We start from the raw sequence: 23,594 nt of genomic DNA, 5'->3' as shown, positions 1-23,594 counted from the left end.
ACCAAATCGGGTAAGGCTGATACACTTGTAGTAGCTGCTTTGACTATCATGACTCAAAATCCTCCGTATCCTCAGAGATTAACTGAGACTGGAATGACCTCACAGCGTGAATTTGATTTCCTTAGGGAGTTGCAAAACCTGCATGTATGAATTCCTCTGCTGCAAGCTCTTAAATAAGTACCTATTTATGCCAAAATAGTACGAGATATGTGCATTAAGAAACCTAGAAGGAAGCCTAAGGACCCTGCTACTATACATGTGATGGGAAAATTGTCCGAATTAATGTCTGCTCAGCCTCTTCTAACCAAGTATAATGATCCAAGAAACCCTATAGTTATTGTCTATATTAATGAACAACCCATAACTAACACATTGATTGATCTTGGGGCTGCCATTAATGTGATGACAAAGGACCTATTTACCACCCTGGGGCTACATGGGCTTAGACATATGCCTATTGTACTTGAATTAGTAGATAGGTCCTGTGTTAAACCTGAGGGGGTATTAGAAGACATAGTAATCACAATAGCTTCCTGGAGGTCCTTGGATGACTTTCTTATCTTACATAACAAATCCAACTTGGGGGGACATCCTTTGATCCTAGAGAGAACTTGGATAGCCACTGCAGATGCATTTATAGGATGCAAGTCTGGATCTATGGTGATCTCGGATGGCCAGGCTACAAAGAACCTTAATATTTACCCCCAAAAACCAAATATGAATTCGTATAATCCCTGGTGGGATGAATTTGAGCCTAAATCGGATCTTTCCATACCACTCCTCACTCTGGGAAAAGCCCCTTATTTCAAGGATGAGACAGAAGATGATATCATTAATGGCTTTATTAGTAACTCGCTTTCTGTCACTTCTATTGAAAATTCAAGGGAGGAAGAGGAGGTAGAAGATATAAACTTTGAAAAAATTACAACCACTTCACATACTGACAATAGTGCAATCGAAATAGAACCAGGAAAGTTTTTGAACATTAACCCCAACCTGACTACTAAGCAAAACCAATTGCTGTTACAACTAATACAAAAATACAAGAAGGAATTTGCATGGGACTATATGGATATGAAATGGATTCATCCCAACATGTGCACTCACTGCATTTATTTGAACCATGGTTGCAAACCAATTAGACAACCACAACGCCGCATGAACCCTACGCTGGAGGAGGTAGTGAAGGAAGAATTACAAAAAATCCTGAGTGCTAACTCTATTTATCCGATATTTGACAGTCAGTGTGTGTCTCCACTTGTCATTGACCCTAAGAAGAATGGCAAGTGGAGAGTCTGTGTGGATTACAGAGAACTCAATAAGGCCACTCATGACCATTTTCCTTTACCATTTATAGATCAGGTCCTTAACACCCTTTCTAGGAAAAAGTATTTTTCATTTCTAGATGGGCTTATTGGCTACAACTAGATACAGATTTCCCTAGAGGATCAGGATAAAACAACCTTTACCTGCCTTGGGGAAATTTCGCATACAGAGTACTCTCTTTTGGGCTCTGCAATGCGCCAACAACTTTTCAGAGGGAAATATTCGGGATTTTTTTGATTTGTTGAATGACTGCCTTGAAATCCTCATGGACGATTTTACACCTTATGGTGATGCTTTTGAAACAACATTAGCTAATTTAGAAAAAGTATTGGAATGTTGTATACAAACTAATGTTTCTTTGAGAACTGAAAAATGTCACATGATGATGATTGAAGGGATCGTGCTAGGACATTATATTTTTGCTGATGGGATCAAGGTAGACCCTGCTAAAATAGTGGTAATTCTAAAAACTCCAACTCCCAAGACGCAAAAAGAGGTACATAGTTTCTTGGGACATGCATGGTATTACAGAAGGTTTATAGAGATTTTTTCAAAAATTGCATCGCCATTGTTTTCTCTGTTCATGAAAGATGTCGACTTCTTATGGATAGGAAAGTGTGAGGAGGCCTTTTTGAAGCTAAAATGTTGTGTATCAACAGCTCCAGTTTTATGTAGACCTAATTGGGAACTACTGTTTCACATAGCTACAGATGCATCTGATATTGCTGTAGGTGTTGTTTTGGGCCAACTAGAGGATAGGAAACATTATGCTATTTATTACATAAGCAAGAATTTGACTATTGTTGAGCTCAATTACATAGTGACCGAGAAGGAATTCTTAGGAGTAGTGAACACCATCAATAAATTCCGACATTATATCATTGGGTATCAAGTATTTGAACACAATGACTACTCTGCCATTCGTTTTTTAATGAATAAGCCAATTACCAATGGTAGAATTACAGGATGGTTATTGCTGCTACAGGAATTTGATATCACAATTGCCGATAAACTAGAAAAGATAATGTAGTTGCTGATTTCCTTTCTAGGTTAACTATTGATGACAATTTCATTCTTATTGAGGATTCTTTCCCTGATGAGTACCTCTTTTATATTTCTACTTACTCACTATGGTATGCAGATATAGCCAAATATCTTGCTGCAAGGAAGTTTCCACAATATTTGTCCTCCAAGGAAAAGAGAAAGATCATACAACAGAGTGCTACCTATACTTGGATAGATGGGAATCTCTATCACACTGGACCAGATTCCCAGATTAGACATTGTGTTAGGGAAGATGAGATCTTTGACATCCTTAAAGCTTTTCATGAGGAACCTTGTGGAGGGAACTTCATAGACAAGCGGACATGATACAAATTCCTTTCGACAGGATATTATTGGCCAACAATATTTTAGGATGCCAAGAAGTTCATGAAATGATGTGATAGTTTCCAAATAATGGGCCAATTGTTGCAATCAGATGAGATGCCGTTACAACCTCAAATCATCTCAGAACCTTTTGAGAAATGGACCTTATATTTTGTGGGACCAATTAATCCTTCATCCAGACATAAATACTACATTTTGGTCTTCACTAACCATGTCACAAAATGGGTTGAGGCAAAAGCACTAACCAGAGCCACAAAGGAGGTTGTTTTAGACTTCCTGTTTGAAGACATCTTCGTTCATTTTGGTATACCCAAGGAGATAATGATAGATGGAGGGCCCCAGTTTACATCCCATGTGATCCAAAAGTTGGTTGAAAAATATAAAATACATCATAGAATCACAACACCTTATCATCCACAAGCGAATGGCCAAGTGGAAAGCACCAACAAAGTCATTGAGGGGATTCTTACCAACACCGTGGCTAGTCATCGAAGGAATTGGGCTGATAAACTTCCAGAAGCATTGTGGGCATATAGAACTACATGGAGGAATACCATGAGATTCTCACCATATGAAATTTGTATGGTAAAAATCCCTTATTCCCTATTGAGTTTGAAATCAAGACATTGAGAACAACGTTGTAGGTGAATTTGGATCTGGCTACAACACAAAAGAAAAGGTTGAACCAGCTCAATGAATTGGAGGAGAAACGACTAGCTGCTATCCAGCAAACAGAGATTATCCAGCAGCAGAGAGGTAAGTGGCATGACAAGTTCATCAAGAAGAAAAAGTTTCAGAAGGACATTGGGCTCTCTTATATGATTCAAGTTTCAAGGACTTCAAGGGTAAGCTCTGCACCATATGGCTAGGTCCCTATGAGGTAGATGTTGTATTTGTCAATGTGACTGTGAATTTGGTTACTATTGACAGTGCGAGGACACCATTTCTTGCAAATGGGCATCGTCTTTGGTTATATCATAAACCTGCCTCAAGGGATTCATTTGTTAACATTGTCACGAATTCAAATCTTCAGATTACAGGAGTAAGGGAAAACCCCCTTGTGCTGCTAAAATTCTATTTTTTCAATAAGTGTAATAGCTAAAAACCAAACTATGTCGGTGGTTGTTACACATGTAAAAAAAAAAAAAAAATCTGGTTGTGAAAACCTTTTCAAGCACAAACAAACAATTTTAGTAGTAGTTGAAAACCACTTTGTGGTGGCTATTACACACTCTATAACAACATTTGTTATTTAAAGCATATCCTACAATAATTTTGTTACACGACTTTTTTTTTTTTTTAATCTTTTGCGGAAATCAATAATACATAACATTCGTCTTGGCTGTTACATTTGTAACAACCGATGACTTCTAGAAATAATCCAAGTAAATTATTTAGTATGATACACAACATGCATCACCATGATTAGCGAGAAGTTTCCTTGACCACCGAAATTAAATTTGCGCACGTCGTCACTAACGTCTTCTCTCCACGTCACACTAGTTATGTCATAAAATGGTAATATCATTATCCTCTTTTATTCAGTAATTATGGCAAGCTAATGCAATATCCCTTTTGATAGCCGAGGTCAGCTGTAACATTTAAGGTGGGGGGAAGGGACGAATTACATGATGACATGACCTTTGCATGACCTGTGAGCATTTAAAAACCCTAACCAAAGCATGATGGTCTTGTAACCATTGTCATTTAATGATCGATCATGACAAAAAAGGGAATTGTACCTTAGTCTAGACCTCTCATAACTTAGCATTAATAAGGAAACGTTACTCCTCAGTATGAATCCTGATTGAAAATCCTAATTTGAAATTCCTGCTTGCGTCACCCTACCATTTACCCACTGTTGAAGCATTGCATCCTCATTCAGAGGGCTCAGAGAGAATAGAGGAGAATAGTTGTAGGGTTGGAACAACTAAGTATTGTGCTGAATGCTTCAGAAATTCTCAAGGGGGAAAAGAGAGGAGAACATCATTGAACTTGTGTAGCGATGGGTGGAGCAACAATTCAACATGAACCAGGATCAACAGAGGCTTTGGAAAACTACCCCAAAGCATGCCAAATTTTTAAAGGCACGAGCTGGTTTGAGTTTTTCTAAAGGCTGGAAGGATCAGATGGGGAAATTGCTATGGAATTCGTGAAGAATTTAGAGAGGAATCAAACGGAGGTCAGGGGATTAAAGCTGGAAGTTACAAAAGAGGTAATTTCCCGAGTGACGACATTACCAATAGAGGGTAAAAGGTGGTTTAACAGAAAAATTAATGACCCCTCCTTGAAGGAGGATTTTCTCCAAGGGGAGGAATGGTTGGTGAAGAAAGGAAGGGGGATCGACAGGTTGTCGCTTCCCTAGCCATGGGTCGATGTCGCCCTTTACCTCATCAAATATATTACCTGTGAGGGAAGGGCAACAATTGTATTCAATTACCACTTCCTATTGATAAACCACCTCTGACATCGACAGTTGATAAACCTCCCCTACTTTTTGCTAGAAAATCTCAGGCATATGACCGTGACTGTAAAAAAAGCTGCGCATCCAGAGACTTGCATCATAAACCACGACTTCATCAAGCTAATTGTGATAGAAGTCCCTAAGTCACCAGGGTAGGAGATGGGAGTAATTCATGAAAAATAAGGCTAGGAATACCCGCAGGAAGAAAACTGGGACATATGAGGAAGCTCCGACAGAAACTGAGGACCATCCACATCCCTCAAAAGTAAGGGTTGGAAAGAGACTAGTTGATAATCCAATTGGTGATAAGCGGCCAAAATAGAGAATTAGGGTTAGATGGAACCCAGAGTCCCCACCCATGTCTAAGAAGAACAAGGAGGCATCAAGGTAGAATGATGAAGAGCAGGCTCGACCGAAGGAACCTTCCTCACCATGTAAGGATGAGACCCAATCCTTGCTACTTGAAATTGAAAGTTTTAAAAAAGAAAATGAAAATCTAAGGAAGAAGTTAGCAGAGGATAAGGTAGAGGTAAGGGCCCCCAGGTTATATACTTTAGCCGAGGATGTAAACAGGGCCAGGAAGGGAAATATTCCAGGTGCTGTGTGCACGACCTATGCTAAGGAGCTAGTGGCAGTGGGGTATAGAGTCTGTGCAGTGGAAACTGTTAGTGTCAGTCTTTGCAGCCTTCCTCTAGTGATCAAGCATGCTATTGCAAAGTAATTTTAAGGTGTCAAGGTCAAATTTTGTCATTTCAGTGAGTCTTCCAGCAAAATTTGGTCACTAAGTATTAGGTCTAGGGTTTGCTTTCACTCCTTTCAAAGTTGTCCAAATTCTGGTCCATGTCACCATTCAGCTGAGTGTACCATCATTTAGAGGGTTGTCATCATCATGTCAGGTTCCAATGGGTCATTTTACACCTTGTTCATGCTTCAGTTGTGCCTAGGTAAGGTTCATTTCCCTCTCCTAGGGTTTTGAAGCTAATTTCTCTTGGATGGTCAAATCATTAGAAAAACTTGTATCCTGATGTTCATACATCTTCCCCTATCCTTAATGTACCTTATTAAACACTTCCCATCACTGAGATCCCATGAATTCCTCATTTTTCCACAAACCCTAGTTTCTTGCTACAACTTGACAATTTTCTTGGTTAGGACTGTGTTTTTCCCTTTTGGACCTCCTCCCCTCACTAAATCTTTGAAATTATACTTTACCCTGCTTCCTATCATCCCTCCATACTTCCTAAAATTTTCTCAAGAATTTAGAAGCCCTTTATCCCCTTCATTTCACTTCATTTCGACAAATCCCCTGTTCCACACATCGGGATAGGTTTTACTCCAATGATGTTTTTGAGACATAAAAGATGAATTTGGGAACACTGAGAGAGGTTTTTGCCCAAAATAGGCCAAGGAAGAAAAACCTCCTTCAAGTTTTACACAGGTGTCATGAGTTTATAGAAATGTCAAAAATAAAGTTGCCTTGGGAGAATTGATGCACCTTTGAAGTGACCTTGGGAAAATAAAGTTTTCTCCTAGCTTGGTTGGCCAAATGACTTGCTTGATGAGTCAAAAGATAAGTAGACACAAATATATTTCCAATGAGCTATCATAAGCTGAATTTGGGGTTGAGGAAGACCTTCAAAAGTTGACTGCAACAACACTCTGCCTCTAGGTAGCCTCATTTTGCACATTTTGACCAGTCTTGGGAGAATGGACTTTTAAAGGGAAATGGAGGCCAAATTGAAAAATTACACTTGGTTTGGAAAGTAGACAGACAAAAATTTCCAACAAGCACACCTAGAGCTCATTTGGACACTAGGAAGGCCTCCAAAAGTGGGTCCAAACAAGCGTGATGCATAGAGAATCAGGCGCGACACATAGAGGAAAAATTGCCAGTTTGACCAAGTTTTGCTCTATTTTTCGCCCAGCTTTGGCTAGTTTGCCTTTTTCACTTTCCTAATGGTAAATTTATGATTTACTTGATAAAAATTAAAGGATAATTATGAAAATATGTTGGATTTTCACTTTTAGATGTAGATTCATCAGTTTAAAGGTTGTTTGAAACTGAATGAATCAATTCCCTTATTTCTAGAGGCATGCTATTATGTTGCCTAGTTTCTAGTTCTCAGTTCAGAATCAGTTGGATCAGCTCCTAAACTTGTGAGATAGACCCCTAGAGGAAAGGATCAGCTATTTTTTTCTATATTATGTTGTTTTTCAGTCATTAGCATGGTTGGACTCTTGAGAAAGAAAGGAACTTCATTGTACATTCATATTAGAATTTTTGGCTAAGGAATTGAGACTAGGATTTGCAGCACTCTTTGGGATTCATGTGGAAATTTGTTTTGGTACAGTGATTCTCTTTGTAATTGTGAATTTGCCTATATTTCATGTATGCCATTCTCTATCTTGTTTCTTCTGAACTAAACAAACAAGAGTGTAAGTAGAATCCATTGAAATTGGAGTGCTCTACTTGAAGTTTGCTTTAGTTATTTGATGTTTTCAACTGTTTGGGGAGGATCCATGGTTTCTCTTGCCCTCTTCAACACCTCACCTGCCTATTCCTTCCATCTCATTCAATTTTAAGTGCCAAAAATGATTGCCTACCTTGCCCCATTGAGATCTCTGCAGGACTGAGCCTCAATCCCCGCACCCAAAATTGGCCTTTCCATCTGAGCCAAAAAAATCATCATTTTATTCAATCAAACTCTCTTGCACATATACCTAGCCTAAGATCAGTATATATTTTAGTCATCTCAAGACCTCATCAATCATAATTTGCTGAGATTGACCTAGAGAGAGCCTTCTCCTGACCTGGTAGGGCTAACTACCAGGCTGAGCGTGGTTTGATGTTGGCCCTGGATCCTACCTTTTCAGCCTAAGGTAAATCTAGGCACTAACATAGTGGCGACCATATTGGGGAAGAAAATTTTATTTGTTTGTTAGTGTTCTTTGCTTTATAAACTACAGACGGAGCCTGAAGTTAGCCAGGTAGCCTTCGGAACGCTCTTGCTTGGCATTAGTGAAAGTAGATAAAAGCTACTTTAGTCAATCTCCAATCTAGTCTTATAAGCTGAACATCTGACTTACAAATTGCCTCAGTAACATGTATCAAGTTCAGATCTGATTGTTGACGGTGGACAACGATCAGACACCGGAAAGGCTGAAATCATTCACCTGGCGATTCCAAACAGATCCAACGACTCCACTGGAGGATGAACCTAACCAGCAAAAACATGAAAGGACAATATGGAAAGATCAGGTATTCAAGTTGGAATTTCATCCAAGACATTTTGTTCTTTGTTATAAATTATTTCTTCTCTTTTCTTGAGAATGTCAAGAAGGCTTTTCAAAGTATACTATGCTTGAGAAAAGATCCCAAGCCTGCAGTTGATTCTTTCCCTTTGAAGATTGTGAATACCAAAGATTTGCATGCCTTTGAGCTTGATCAAGACCTTTCTTCTGAATCTTGTGATGATCGTCTTAAAACTGATGAGCCCCAAGAGACGAAGACTGATTCTATACCTTTTGTATTTACTCCTACACCTTGTAAAATTCCAGATCGATACAAGCCTCTGATTTTACCACCTATATCCCATGCTTTCCCTAAAAATCATGATCTATATCTACCAATATTTGATGGTGAACGCGACAACATCACTGTTGTGAGACATGTTCTGAATTTTGAGTCTTTTCTCGACCTTTTTGAAGTTGATGAAGAAGATTTCAGTATTAGGCTTTTTGCTCTTTTGTTGCAAGGCAAAGTCAAGAGTTGGTTCAAAACCCTGCCTGATGCGAGCATCTCAGATTTCCAGCAGTTCGTCAAATTTTTCCTCGATAGGTGGATGATCATACAAAACCCTTTCTTGATTATAGAAGAGTATAAATAGCTGAAAAGACAGCCAGGGGAGACAGTACAACAATTTTTTGCTAGATTTAACCAAGTTTATTATTCGATGCCAGTTAATATAAGACCTCCTCTTGGATCCGCTCTCTTGCACTATTTGGGTGCCTTTGATCCGGAAATGGAGTTTCAGTTGAGAGAAAGGAAGCTTGCAACACTTGAAGGGATGAAGAAAAGTGCAGTAGATGTAGAGGCTCATTTGCTAATCCGAAGGGCAAAGTTGAAGGAGGAAGAGATGAAAAACATAGATCCGAATGAATCGACATCTCTAGAGGTAAAGCTTGACATTTTGACAAGTGAAATGGAAGAGATGATGCAAAGGATCACCACAAGGAATGAGTATAGTGTTCAAGCCCATGGCTCGCTGATTGAAGAAGAACAAGTTGCTGATCCAAAACATCTTCTTTCTTATCCGAGCTATCATAGATCTGATAATGATTGTTTTGTAGATCATCTTGGAGAAAAGAGATCTATTGATATGACATGTATGCTTGATGATGTCTTTTATACTGATGATTTGCCTCAATTTGATCAGTATGACGATGATTATGTTCTCCAAACAGAAGCTAATCTTGCAGACAAATCAACAGCTAGTTTGTGGGAGGAATAAGTTCACTTTCAGCAGCTCAAATACAATGTTTAGCTGATGCATATCAGTCATGGAAGTGAGGAGGAAAGCGCAACAAATTTTGAAGTAAGTGAAGGATCTTTGCCTTTTTGTTTTGATTCGTTTCAGTTCATGCAATCAGAAATCAATTGTCGACAAGTTTTGATCTAGATCATCTTGAGGACAATGAAAACCTTGTTCAAGACTTCTCATATCCAGATTTGCAGCCCCTGAATGCCATTGATTGTCAAGTTGCAGATGAAGACTTGGAAGCTGGCACATATGATCAAATGATGCAAGATGATTCCGTACCTTTCTGTTTTGAATCATTTCAGTTTTTGAAGGGTAAATTACATAGTATATCTTCAAATGAGCAGCCTATAGGAAATCATGTAATCCCATCAAAACCAATAGAAAATGGGTTGCAACAGTCTTTTCAAGTTTTCCATGATCCAATAGTTGATGTGTTGGAGGATGTTTGCAATCAAAGTCCTTCTCCTATCTGTGAGCTTGAAAAAAGTATTGATACAAGCTTGATCCGGCAGCCGGTTTCTTTGTCATTTTCAACAGGAGTCTCGTCACAAAGTTCAGATCAAAGTTTGCATTCATGGTATGAGGAGAAGAGAAGTAATTCGTTGGATGAGCTAAGTCCCAGTGTGCATGAATTTCAAGATCCTTATGCAGTGTTTTTGGAGGCGGATAGAGAATCTATAGTATTCAACAGATCTGTTCACAAGTTTTCATGGGGGTTGCTTTTCAATAGTTCTCTCTTGTTGTTCATAAGCAAGCCCTTGCGGATAATTCAAATAGCAGCTGGAATACTTACTTGGTTGCATTGGTTGTTTCATTTCACTTGATCAGGTGATGTATGAAACTGTTAGAGTAGGTTTTGATGAATAAGCTCTACTTTGAGCACCATTTTCAGTTTGTCAGTTGTGTTTAAGTATCGAGTCAGTTTCTAGTTGAGTGAGAGTCAATTTGTGTCATCAAGACATTAGTTTTCAGTCATGCATTTCAGCTTGAGTTTTGGACTTCATTGCCCAATGGATGAAGGCACTGTCTGCTTTCCAAAGATCTGTAGTTCTTGGCACCTCCAAGGAGCTACCATCCCCATTGGAGCCAATGTTAGCGTCAGTCTTTGTAGCCTTCCTCCAGTGATCAAACATGCCCTTGCAAAGTAATTTTAAGGTGTCAAGGTCAAATTTTGTCATTTCAGTGAGTCTTCAAGCAAAATTTGGTCACTAGGTATTAGGTCTAGGGTTTGCTTTCACTCCTTTCAAAGTTGTCCAAATGTCGGTCCATGTCACCACTCAGCTAAGTGTACCACCATTCAGAGGGTTTTCATCATCATGTTAGGTTCCAGTGGGTCATTTTACACCTTGTTCATGCTTCAGTTGTGCCTAGGTAAGGTTCATTTCCCTCTCCTAGGGTTTTGAAGCTAATTTCTCTTGGATGGTCAAATCATCAGCAAAAATTGTATCTTGATGTTCATACATCTTCCCCTATCCTTAATGTACCTTATTAAACACTTCCCATTACCGAGATCCCCTGAATTCCTCATTTTTCCAAAACCCTAGTTTCTTGCTACAACTTGACAATTTTCTAGGTTAGGCTTGTGTTTTGCCCTTTTGGACCTCCTCCCCTCACTAAATCTTTGAAATTCCACTTTCCCATTCTTCCTAGCATCCCTACCTACTTCCAAAAATTTTCTGAAGAATTTAGAAGCACTTTATCCCCTTCATTTCACTTCATTTCGACAAATCCCTTGTTCCACACATCGGGATAGGTTTTACTCCAATGATGTTTCTGAGCAATAAAAGATGAATTTGGGAAAATTGAGAGAGGTTTTTGTCAAAAATAGACCAAGGAATAAAAAACTCCTTCAATTTTTATACAAGTGTTGTGGCTTTAGAGAAATGTCAAAAATACAGTTGCCTCAAGAGAATTGATGCACCTCTGAAGTGACCTTGGGAAAATCAAGTTTCCTCCTAGCTTGGTTGGCCAAATGACTTTCTTGATGAGTCAAATAATACGTAGACACAAATATCTATCAAATATGCTATCATGAGGTCAATTTGGGGTTGAGGAAGACCTTAAAAAGTTGACTGCAACAGCACTCTGCCTCTAGGCAGCCTCATTTTTGCACATTTTGACCAGTCTTGGGAGAATGGACTTTTGGAGGGGCAAATGGAGGCCAAATTGAAAAATTCTACTTGGGTTGTAAAGTAGACAGATAGAAATTTCCAACAAACACACCTAGAGTTCATTTTGAGACTGGGAAGGCCTCCAAAAGTGGGTCCAAATAGGTGCAACGCATAGAGAATCAAGCGTGGTGCATAGAGGAAAAATTGCCAGTTTGACCAAGTTTTGCTCTGTTTTTCACCTAGCTTTGGCTAGTTTGACTTTTTCACTTTCTTAATGGAAAATTTATGATGTAATTTGATAAAAATTGATGGATAATGATGTAAATATGTTGAATTTTCACTTTTAGAGGTAGATTCATCAGTTTAAAGGTTGTTTGAAACTGAATGAATCAGTTCCCTTGTTTCTAGAGGCATGCTGTTATGTTGCCTAGTTTCTAGTTCTCAGTTTAGAATCAGTTGGATCAGATCCTAGACTTGTGAGCTCGACCCCTAGAGGCAAATATGAGCTATTTTTGTCTATATTATGTTGTTTTTCAATCATTAGCATGGTTGGACTCTTGATAAAGAAAGGAACTTCATTGTACATTCATATCAACATTTTTGGCTAAGGAATTGAGACCAAGATTTGCAACACTCTTTGGGATTCATGTGGAAATTTTTTTTGGTACAGTGCTTCTCTTTGTAATTGTGAATTTACCTATATTTCATGTATGCCATTCTCTATCTTGTTTGTTCTGAACTAAACAAACAAGAGTGTAAGTAGAATCCATTGAAATTGCAGTGCTCTACTTGAAGTTTGCTTTAGTTATTTGATGTTTTCAGTTGTTTGGGGAGGATCCATGGTTTCTCTTGCCCTCTTCAACACCTCACCTGCTTATTCCTTCCATATTATTCAATTTTAAGTGCCAAAAATTATTGCCTACCATGCCCCATTGAGATCTCTACAGGACTGAGCCTCAATCCTCGCACCCAAAATTGGCCTTTCCATCTGAGCCAAAAAAATCATCATTTTATTCAATAAAACTCTCTTGCACATATATCTAGCCTAAGATCAATAGATATTTCAGTCATCTCAAGCCCTCTTTGATCATAATTTGCTGAGATTGACCTAGAGAAAGCCCTCTCCTAACCTGGTAGGGATAGCTACTAGGTTGAGCATGGTTTGATGTTGGCCCTGGATCCTACCTTTTCAGCCTGAGGTAAATCTAGGCACTAACAGAAACCATCTCGAGGGAATCACAAACTGAGTCCTGGGAAGCTGACGCATAAAAACCCGTTGAAGAACCTGCTATTACATAAGAACTAGCTGCTGAGACAGAGCATTCCACAGAAAGTAACTTGGTAGCTGATACACAGGAATCCTTGGTTGACACTATTGTTACACAAGAACCAACAATGGAAGCATAAGCTAACCAAGGGGAAAAAGAAGAAGCTGATATCCATGAACCTGTGGTTGAAACTATTGTTACAAAAGAACCAACAATGGAAACAAAAGCTACCAAGGGAAAAGTGATACACAAGAACCTGTGGATGACACTGATGTTACATAAGAACCAACAGTGGAAGCGGAAACTGGTCAGAGAGAAAAAGAAATTGTTACACAAAAATCCATTGATGACATTGTTGTTACATAAGAACCATCGGCTGAAATGGAGCAGTTTCACCCTTGGGAGGTTGTTACACCTTCAATTTTTAGTGCATGTGGGAGAGCACCAGGTCCTAATGAAGGATGGTGTTCTGAAAGAATGATGTTGATACCGGAGTTACAAAAATGGAAGCAAGGGATGCTCTCTCTACAAGAGCGAATGATCTCGCTCAAGGCACATAACAGGATGTTGGATTCACTCAGGGATAAATGGTTAAAGGAAGAGTGGGAGAGAGAATGGGAAGTGTGGAGACATAAGGAAGCTATGAAGAAGAAGGACTAACAACTACAGTTGTTACAACGACAAGTTCTGGATCTAACAAATGATAAGATAAAGTTTCATGAGCTTGCCTTGAACCTACTAGGATGCAGGTGGCCTTCTCCATCATATCCAGTGTTTCTTTGGGAACATTATTATTTGTTTTAGTTAAAATTAGTCTTTGAGAACATACCTTATTTGGGTTCTTCTACCCGTACTTTTCTTGAAATTTTTTGTACTTGTGATTTTGATGAATAAAGATTACTTTGTGAGATATTTTTGCATAACATAATGTGTGAATATGTCAGCACAAAGATGGTGGAAAGTGTTTTCTCCTATATGGGAGATTTGCAGTTGTAGGCCTTCCTTTCTTTTATGAAGAACCAAATCGAATGGCATCTGGCCATGAAATCAACTGAGACCAATGAAGAAAGGGCATCCTTATGGAACAGAGAAGAACCAGGAATGGTTTATCAACTAAAACGTGACTTTAAGTTGGTCCTGAGTACCGTGGGGGTTAGGGAATAGTAAACCACTTATAGAAAAAGGATAGTGGGGATTTGCCTCAATTTGTATGCACAAATGAAAATTCGAGAGTTAGCAAGGTGTCTTAAGTGCACCAAGGCCTGTAGTGATGGATGACAAGAAGGAGATCCTTTTGAATACAGGAATTTTGTGGCTATTGTTACACGACTACCCGAGTATTCCCGAGTGGTGTATACATTGGGAGCATTCTAGATTGAACTTAGATTCAAATTTCCTATGATTTGGTTACCGGTGGAAGAATACCACCTAGATTACCACTTGCGCGACTATGAAGAAGAATCCTAACCGTGATAGCTAATGGCTACTCAGGGGTACAAGGCTCTTGGTGAAGGCACTATTGGTGCCTATAATATTATAGATTTACATCAGGGGTATAGTAGGAGAAGCTGAGGCTCTGCATGGGATATACAATTGCTTTAGTTGGGAGGAGATGTTGGTTGTGATTTTTATACCTATTTCCTACACTTTCTTTGCCCAGTTTTGATCCTCTTTCCCTCCAAGCCAACGAAACTTCACATGTTAATCTCCTTTTTCTCATTATATACAACCTATTTCACCATCATGTTATTTTACCATTTTTTCTGAATATAATGATGCAATATTCCTTTTTGTGGCTAACTGGGGTAAGCATTGGAGAAGTCTTTTGGATCCTCTCCTTTTTTTCAGGCATTTCTTGCAAGAATGAGGTTTTGGAGTGAACAAGTCGTGTTGATCAGTCTCAGAATAGGGTGGAACAAATTACTGTTACACTCTGTATGCTATTACAGATTGTTGTTACACTCTGTATGTTGTTCTAGGTGTTTTTGTTACACCATGTGCTATTAAAGGTGATCGTTATTACACCTCAAATGTTGTTACAAGGATATTGTTACCCAGTGATTGTTGTTACATCCCAAAACGCCATTTGACCGCAAGATGCTATTGCACTACAACTGGAAAAGTCGTGGGTACTATTCCAAGCAACAACTATTAGAACTTATGAATTGCTTATTTAGAAAGTAACAAATCCAAACGGTTGTAACCTTAATAGATGTATTTGAATAAAATTTGTATTTAGGAACAGGTTATAATGATTTCTATTTTATGATCAGTATGAGAATCATGAGATTCTCATCACTGATCTATTCCTGATTTTAGGTATGTAATGACTATAAGAGAAACTTAATCTCTCATGTACAGGGATGGCATAGAGAGCATTGTTATTTTGATCTTGTAACGTTTAATTATTTCTAATATTGAAGACACTACGGTGATGTTATTACTATTTCTCATTCGATTCTTTAACTAATCTTGTGTTCATTCCTGCGCCCCTACTAGGGAGTAAGGGACCTCCTCTTTAGCAGGGACTGCAACAGTAGAAGTAGACGTATATTATTGTTTCTTTTATTTTTTGTATGGTCTTCTGTTGTTGTTGGATAAATTGTAGAATATATTCGCTTCAGTTCCAGAATTATATTATGTTGTTACACTGCTTGGATTAAGCAGAATGGTAGTTGGCCAGCTGGTGTAGTTATTAGTTCAGTGTGTGGCACACCCTTGCTTTGGTAATTGTGAAGTGTGATTTCATTTCTGTAGAGTGTTTTAGTTTCTACATGAATGATTTAATTTATGAAATTGATTCAACGACATTCTTTACCATTTTTCTATTTTCATTCTTGGTTATAGTGTATCGACACAAATAGTGAAAATTCCATTGAAACAACAAAACCTACCCTAGGTTGACAATTAAATGGTTGTAGTCTTGGTCAATTAGGATTGATTAAAACAACACTACAATACATAACGCGCGTTTGATCTGCCATCTCCCATGTAGCTTCATTGGGTCCAAAGTGCTTCCACTGCACTTTAACCTGCTCGATTGCTCAGTTCTAGACCATGAGCATATTTCTTTGCAATATACATTAAGGTTCTAACTGGAATTGTCTATTTGGTTCCACCTGTAATACAAACCAGTCAATCACATGATCAACATATTTAACATACTTCTTAAGTAATGAAGCATGGAAAGCATCATGGACTTTCACTGTCGGAGGCAATTGCAAGTTGATAGGCTATTGGTACATTCCTTTCAAGAATCTTGAAAGCTCCACAAAACCGAGGTGCCAGATTGGTACATGATCCAATCCTCGAGGAGCTCTTCTTGGGCTTCATTTGAAAATACACCTATTCCCTAACCTGAAACTCCTTAAATAACCTTTTTCGATTTGTATAACTTTTCTGCTTATCCTGTGCTGCTTTTAGATTCTTCTTGATTACTTGCATTTCTTGTTCCATTTATACCAACATATCCTATCCAATCAACACCATGTTCACTGATCAATCCAACTGATGGTAGGATTACAATTCCTCCCATAATGCTTCAGACAGACTCATCCTTAAATATTCCTGGTACCCATTGTTGTAAACAAACTCAACCAGTGGAAGATAATCTTCCCACTTTCATTGCTAATGCATCAAATACATCCTCAACATGTCCTCCAATATCCTATTGACCCTCTCTCTCTGTTCATCTTTCTGTGGATGATAAGTTGTGTTTAAGGCCAGCTCTATACCCAAACCTGCAAAAAGCTCCTTCCAAAACTTGGAAGTGTAGTTAGCATCCTTGTCTAACACAATCTTCCTTGGAACACCATGCAACCTCACTGCATCTCTGATGAATAACCATGCCACATCACTTCTGAATACGTAGACTTTACCACAATGAAGTACACTACCTTTGTCAACTTGTCCACCATAACCATGATGGAATCATGTTGTCTAGATGTCCTCGTCAAATTATGATGAAATCCATGGAAATTAACTCCCACTTCCATTCTAGAATCAGAATAGGCTGTATTATTCCACCTGGATGCTTACACTCTCCTTTCACCTACTGACAGTCTAAGAATATAGCCATAAACTCTGCCACATCATTCTTCAAGTTCGACCAATGATAAAACTTCTTCACTGCTGCCAATGTCTTCTCGTATCTTGGATGACCTAAATATGGTTTTGCATGAAACTCTCACAAGATAGTATTCATGATCTCTTTGTCATTTGATGCATATATCTTGTCCCTAAATTTTACCAAACCATATGTGGTAAGATCATAGTCGTAATCCTAGCCATTTATATCCTGCTATAACCTATGCATAAGCTCCATGTACTTTATATCATACTATCCTACCTATAAGATCTGATCATGTAGGTCTATCCCATAAGAACTCATAATTGTTATGTGATTCACCTGTACTTTCCTGCTAAGAGTGTTTACAACCCTATTCTCCTTACCCTTGATGTACCTGATCTCAAATTTAAAATTATTGATTATGGCCAACCATCTAGCTTGTCTGGAATTCAGGTTGGCTGGTCAAATAGATACCTCAATACACTGTGATCATTCATCAAAATGAACTTCCTGCCAAGAAGATAGTGTCTCCACATATTCAAAGCATGGATGGTCGATGCCTACTCAATATCATGTGTCAGATAATTCTGCTCATGTTCATTCAATTTTCGTGACTCATAAGAATACTACCTGTCCTTCCTGCATAAGGATTCCACTAATTCCTCTCTTGCAAGAATTTGTACATACCACTAACTCTTTGTTCGGATGCATAATATTTAATACTGGAGGATTTGTCAAAAACTATTTCAATTGTTCAAAACAAGTTGCACACTCCTCTATCCATTCAAATTTATTACCTAACCTCTGTAGTGACGTAATATGCTATGCAACATGAGAGAAGTTCCTGATGAACCTCCTATGATAACTTGATAGCCCCATAAATGATCATACCTCATCCACATTTCTAGGAGCCACCCACTCCATGATAGCCTGCATCTTCTCTGGATCGCCTGTTATGCCTTCCTTGGAGACAACATGTCACAAGTAATGTACGTCTATTTGAAAGAAAATGCATTTAATAAACTTGGCATACAACTAATTCTCTCTTAGTAATATCAACACTGCTGCTAAGTGCTCGACATGCTCTTCCTCATTTTTAGAATATATCATTATGTCATCAATGAATATAATAACAAACTTGTCTAGATAAGGAGGTAACACATTATTCATCAAGCACATAAACATAGATGGAGCATTAGTCAAACCAAATGGAACTACAACAAACACATAATTCCCCTCCCTGGTCTTGAAAGTAGTCTATTACATGTCCTCTTCCTTGATGCATACATTATGGTATCCTGATATCAGATCAATATTTGAGAAAACCGTTGCTCCCTTCAAATGATTAAACAAGTCAATAATCCTTGGAAATAAATACCTTATCTTGATGGTTTCCTTGTTTAACTGCTTGTAATCAATGCATAGACCGAGAGTACCATCCTTCTTCTTCACAATCAATATCGGTGCGGCCCAAGGTGATACACTTGGCCTAATGTGTCCCTTGGCAAGCATTTCCTTCAACTGTAACATCAACTCTAATAAATTTGGTGTGATCATACTGTGGTTCCTTTGATGTTGGTGTTATCCTTGGTACCAAATCAAAGGAAAAGTCCACTTCTCTGTGAGGCAAAAACACTGAAATATATGGTGGAAACACATCCTGAAACTACTGCAAGATCAGGTATCTTCTTAATACCTCAACATCCCCAACATCCTTACCTTTATCACTAGAAATATGCATTGCAAATAACAAACACCATTTTCCATGACTGCACATTGCCTGCATAGTTTTCCCCATTCTAACTGATGTTACCTTCTTCTTACCCTGTAGGATTCTCTATTCTCCATGTCCATCTAAACACTCAATGGCCTTGTCATAACAATCCACTTTGGTCCTATGAAGATACAACTAGTCCATACATAAAATCATATTGTATGATCCCAATGGAAATACATTCAAATGTGCTAAGGTAGGAATACCATTCAACTCGAATGCAAAAGCTCTTACCCAGTGATATATTCTCTTATTTTTACCTATATCCAACTACACTAACTAGGATTCTACATGAACTTCTTTACTCAAACCACACTTATCCACTAGGTCAAGACTAACATATCTATAATTAGATCAAAGGTTAATCAAAATGGAAACAAATTGATCAGAAAGTTTACCGTCCATCTCAATAATAGTTGCCTAGTTATTTGCCTGCTTGCCATCCAGTGCTACATAAATCCATGGAATGCTCTGCCCAACATTCCCAACTATCTGCACTTCTCATGCACCGTAAATCAGAGGCTTAACACCCTGATTATATGGACAATCCCTCTTAAGAGGCTCCTTACCACATGTCCAACATTGCAACCATCCTGTACCATCACCTTTATTCTGCTACCCTCCATGTTGTGACCCATTAAACTTATTGTAAGGTGCAACATTTTCTTTCTCACTTTCATCCTAAGGCTTTGTTCTTTTTGAATGCCATTTACCTTTAGCTTTGTCTTTCCCTTTCCAACCTTGATGAGATTTTGTCTTGTGCTTTGATTGCTCATAACAATGTTTCAATTTCCTAATAACTTCCTCAAGTGATCAAGGCTCATCATACTCAATCCGATCTATAAATTCTAATGGAAATCCACTGACAAATATTTGAACTTTGGTCTTCTCATCCTTAAGATATGGTACATACCTCAATAACTCTAGGAACTTGGTCGTATATTCCTCATCTGTCATTGATGCCATCTTTAGCTCATAAAACTCCTTGGCTTTGTTTTCATAGTACCTCTCTGACAAGTACTTTTTCCTGAAAAGTCTCTTGAATTCATGCCAACTCAACTCCTCTTTCATAATGTATCTAACCCACTTCACATCTTCCCACCATATGTCTACTTTCCCTTTGAGGCTGAAGATAATAATTATGGCCTTCATGTTTTCTATGTAATCATGTAGCTCAAATAATTTCTTCATCCTAAGTAGCCATGCTTCTGCATCCTCGGTTTTATTTAAATCTTCGTCAAAGGTAGGTGGCTTTACTTTCTTGAACTTATATAGAAAATATCCCTTGTCACTCCTTCTGTAAGGATGATAATGATGAAGATCATAGTGCCCATCAAAACTATAACTAGAATAGAACATGTGTCCATCACCTCTCCTATCTAGAGTATCCAATAGCCTTCCATCTCTGATCGTGTCATCCCTATCTAACCTGTATCCACCATGAGACCTACTACCATATTCCCCATTATTTTTATCCTCCTGCCCATGTTTGATCCGAAGTGGTCCACGTCTCTTCAATTATGACAAAATCTAAAGGATTACTTAACTAAATTTTGTTTGTTTCTCCTGTGCCTAAATGATTCTATCATTATCTTCCTTGCAACTCCTTATTTCTACCTTCAAAATTCTCAGTGTCTACTAAGTCAGAAGAATTCCCAACACCATGTTGCTCATTTGACCCATAGGCAGAATCTCATGATCTAAGTCTAACATCTTTCTAGTCATCTTTGATATCTTCCCTACAAGTACACCATGTCAGCTAAAACTAAAACATAACATAATCAACATACCTCAGTATAGTTCAGGGGAGGATATCTTATCTACAAGATCAACCAAATTAGCACGATACATGTATAATCATAATCACATCAACATATAACATCAGTTTAACCACTATCCAATTATCAATGCATGACCATACCAACCACATACCATGGCCTCATGCATGACAACTACAACCATATCAATGTATGCATACCAATATATAAGCACTGACATGCATAACCAATACATAACCGAAATACACTCATAATGCTGACATCCAACAACACACCATCACCTTTAACATGGCGAAAAAAATGCAATCATGACCAACACCATGCATACACAACAAGTAGATAGACCACAAGCACAAAGAACACATATATGAAACTGAAATGAATGCATGACCAACACACTTCCCATCCAGTCCAAGGGGTAAACCATGCTCTAATACCACTTTGTAACACCCTCCTCCCACATTTACCTAGGTTAACCAGTCCGTGGGGGTAAGCATGTGATAAGAGGCTACTATGATGTGATTCAACTCCCCATGTATAGTTAAGGAAGTGGAACCAAGAAAAAAAACCCAATCTGACCTTCTACACATGCTATAGAACCTTCAGGAGCCAACCAACCCTTCCAAGTGACCAACCCCTGAGGCAACTTGACATTCCACTAAGCAAGACCCCCAATCGTGCCCATGACAAGCCATTCATGTGACTAAGGCCTTCTAGTCATTTCCATAGCAAGCACATGCCAACGATTGTAGAATTTTTCATCTAGTTCTAAGCTGGTGACCGCAAATTTTGTGCCACTTTTTCAGGGCCAGGACTTAGGTCACTACCCAAAAATTCATGAAAGTTTCATAAATGATAAATGACATTGAAAAAAATGTACTAATGCAAATACTTGATTAATTACTTGATTTTACCCATACTAGCCATGAAATTCATTTCATCATAACAACATATCTTAGCATAGTGGTCTCATACTTATCTGAGATTTGTAAAGAAGAATTGTTGCCATATCATAATAGCTACATTATCATCTATTAGGTCATATATTCATTGTACATTTGTTTAATAATAAAAACATAATGATACATACATTAAATCTATCATAAAGCATACTCATGACCAATATATAACCAACAAAAATAACAAGGATACAACAACCATAAAATCCACATATAAGTGAGTACATTTACACATGAAATACCAAGGAGAAAGGGATCTTATTAAGGAATGAAAAATCCAACCAAGTATGGGAGTTCCATGAAACACCATACCATAGATTGGTTGAACCAAATCTTTCTTTCATCCATTCACCCCCATGCCATATTCCAAGCGTGAATGTGGGACTCAAAACCAAACCAAACCAGGTTTCCACATGCTTTACCACAATCCCCATTGGATCACTAGGCTCTAAACAAGCATGGATGCCACCAAATTTCTCAACCTACACCATGAGAATTTTTCCTATATCCTAGTCTCTAAGCTTTACCGTATATCACACCATACAATGGTCAATGATTCTATGCCTAATCAAGACTCCACCCTCCAGGATTTACCGTATATCTCGCCATTCACTAGCCAAGGATTCCTAGGACTGATCCAGGGAACACACCTCTAGCCTTTACCCTATATCCTACGAGATAATGGTCGAGGATTCCTAGGCCCACCAAGGCACACAAAATCCAACCTTACCACAATCCCAGTCTGATTCATGGATTCCTATGCCATGTGTTTTTTCTTTCAAAGACCACCTCACTATGTTTCAAAACCATCCGAAAATCCAACTCAACAAAATACAAGAGAACCCATCACACCATGGCTATTCAGAAATGGAAATGCAAGGTTGAAGAACACTATCACACCTAGAAAAACACATGCCAATGATGAAAATATAACTAAATACAGACATCCATGTACCATGCATGCCAAATCTAGCGAGGAAATCACACATGCAAATTGATACCTGCAAATAATCTCATTGTAGTTGTTTGATCCTGATCTTCCTTGCTTGATCTTTACTTCCTCTTTGCTTTCTTTTCTTTCCTTGATCCAAATATGAAGTGCTCCAAGAAAACTCTAAGTGTCCAAGGGTGTGAGAGAGAGATAATAGAGAGAGAGCTCAAAAACCAAACTAACAAAAGGTTACCAATTAATCCTGAGAAGCCTTTTTATTAATGAAGCCTCTAATTTCTTCAATTTTCCATTATTTTCCTTAATTTTCCTCCCCACATGCAACCTGTGACCTTTCACCTCCTTTTCTCCTAATTTCCATTATTTTCATAAATAAAATGTTAATTAATGCCATTACCTTTGCCAATTTCCTTAGCCATAATAAACCAAATGAACACCCACACTAGGATGTTTTTCCCAACATTCATCTTGGAATATGTGTCCTATGACCTTGTTTATTATTTTTCCTTTATTAAATTTATTACATGGAATTTTGACCAGGGTTGTTATGAAGACCTACTTTGACACCTTCCTAGAAATGACGCCAAAATGTGATTGCCCTCAGTATTACAACAAGAATGTTAAAACTATTGTGGGTCTCAACTTTAATTATCAACCCAAGGTTTGTACAAACTTAAGAGGGGTCAACACTATGTGTGCAGTAGGTAATATATCATTCTTTGTATTATCTGATGCAACTGAACAAAAGCTAAAATTTGCAGAGACTAGTTTTTCTATCTAGGCTACAGGAAATGCTCAAAAAGACAAAGGACAATAAATAAACCTATTTTAGCTTGCAGGAAGGAAATAATACAAATTAATCCTAGTATATTTGTATAAAAGTAAATGATATAAGACAACTCTACTCTATTTGCATAAACTTAAATGAAACAAGGTAACCCTACTCTAATTGCAAAAAACTAAATG

This window comes from Pinus tabuliformis, chromosome 5_2 (genome assembly GCF_031772625.1).
Source record: "Pinus tabuliformis cultivar Carrire ecotype Pingquan chromosome 5_2, CPIR1, whole genome shotgun sequence".
NCBI classification, from domain to species: Eukaryota; Viridiplantae; Streptophyta; class Pinopsida; order Pinales; family Pinaceae; genus Pinus; species Pinus tabuliformis.
The sequence above is the reverse complement of the archived record's forward strand: the minus strand, read 5'-3'. Positions refer to the sequence as shown.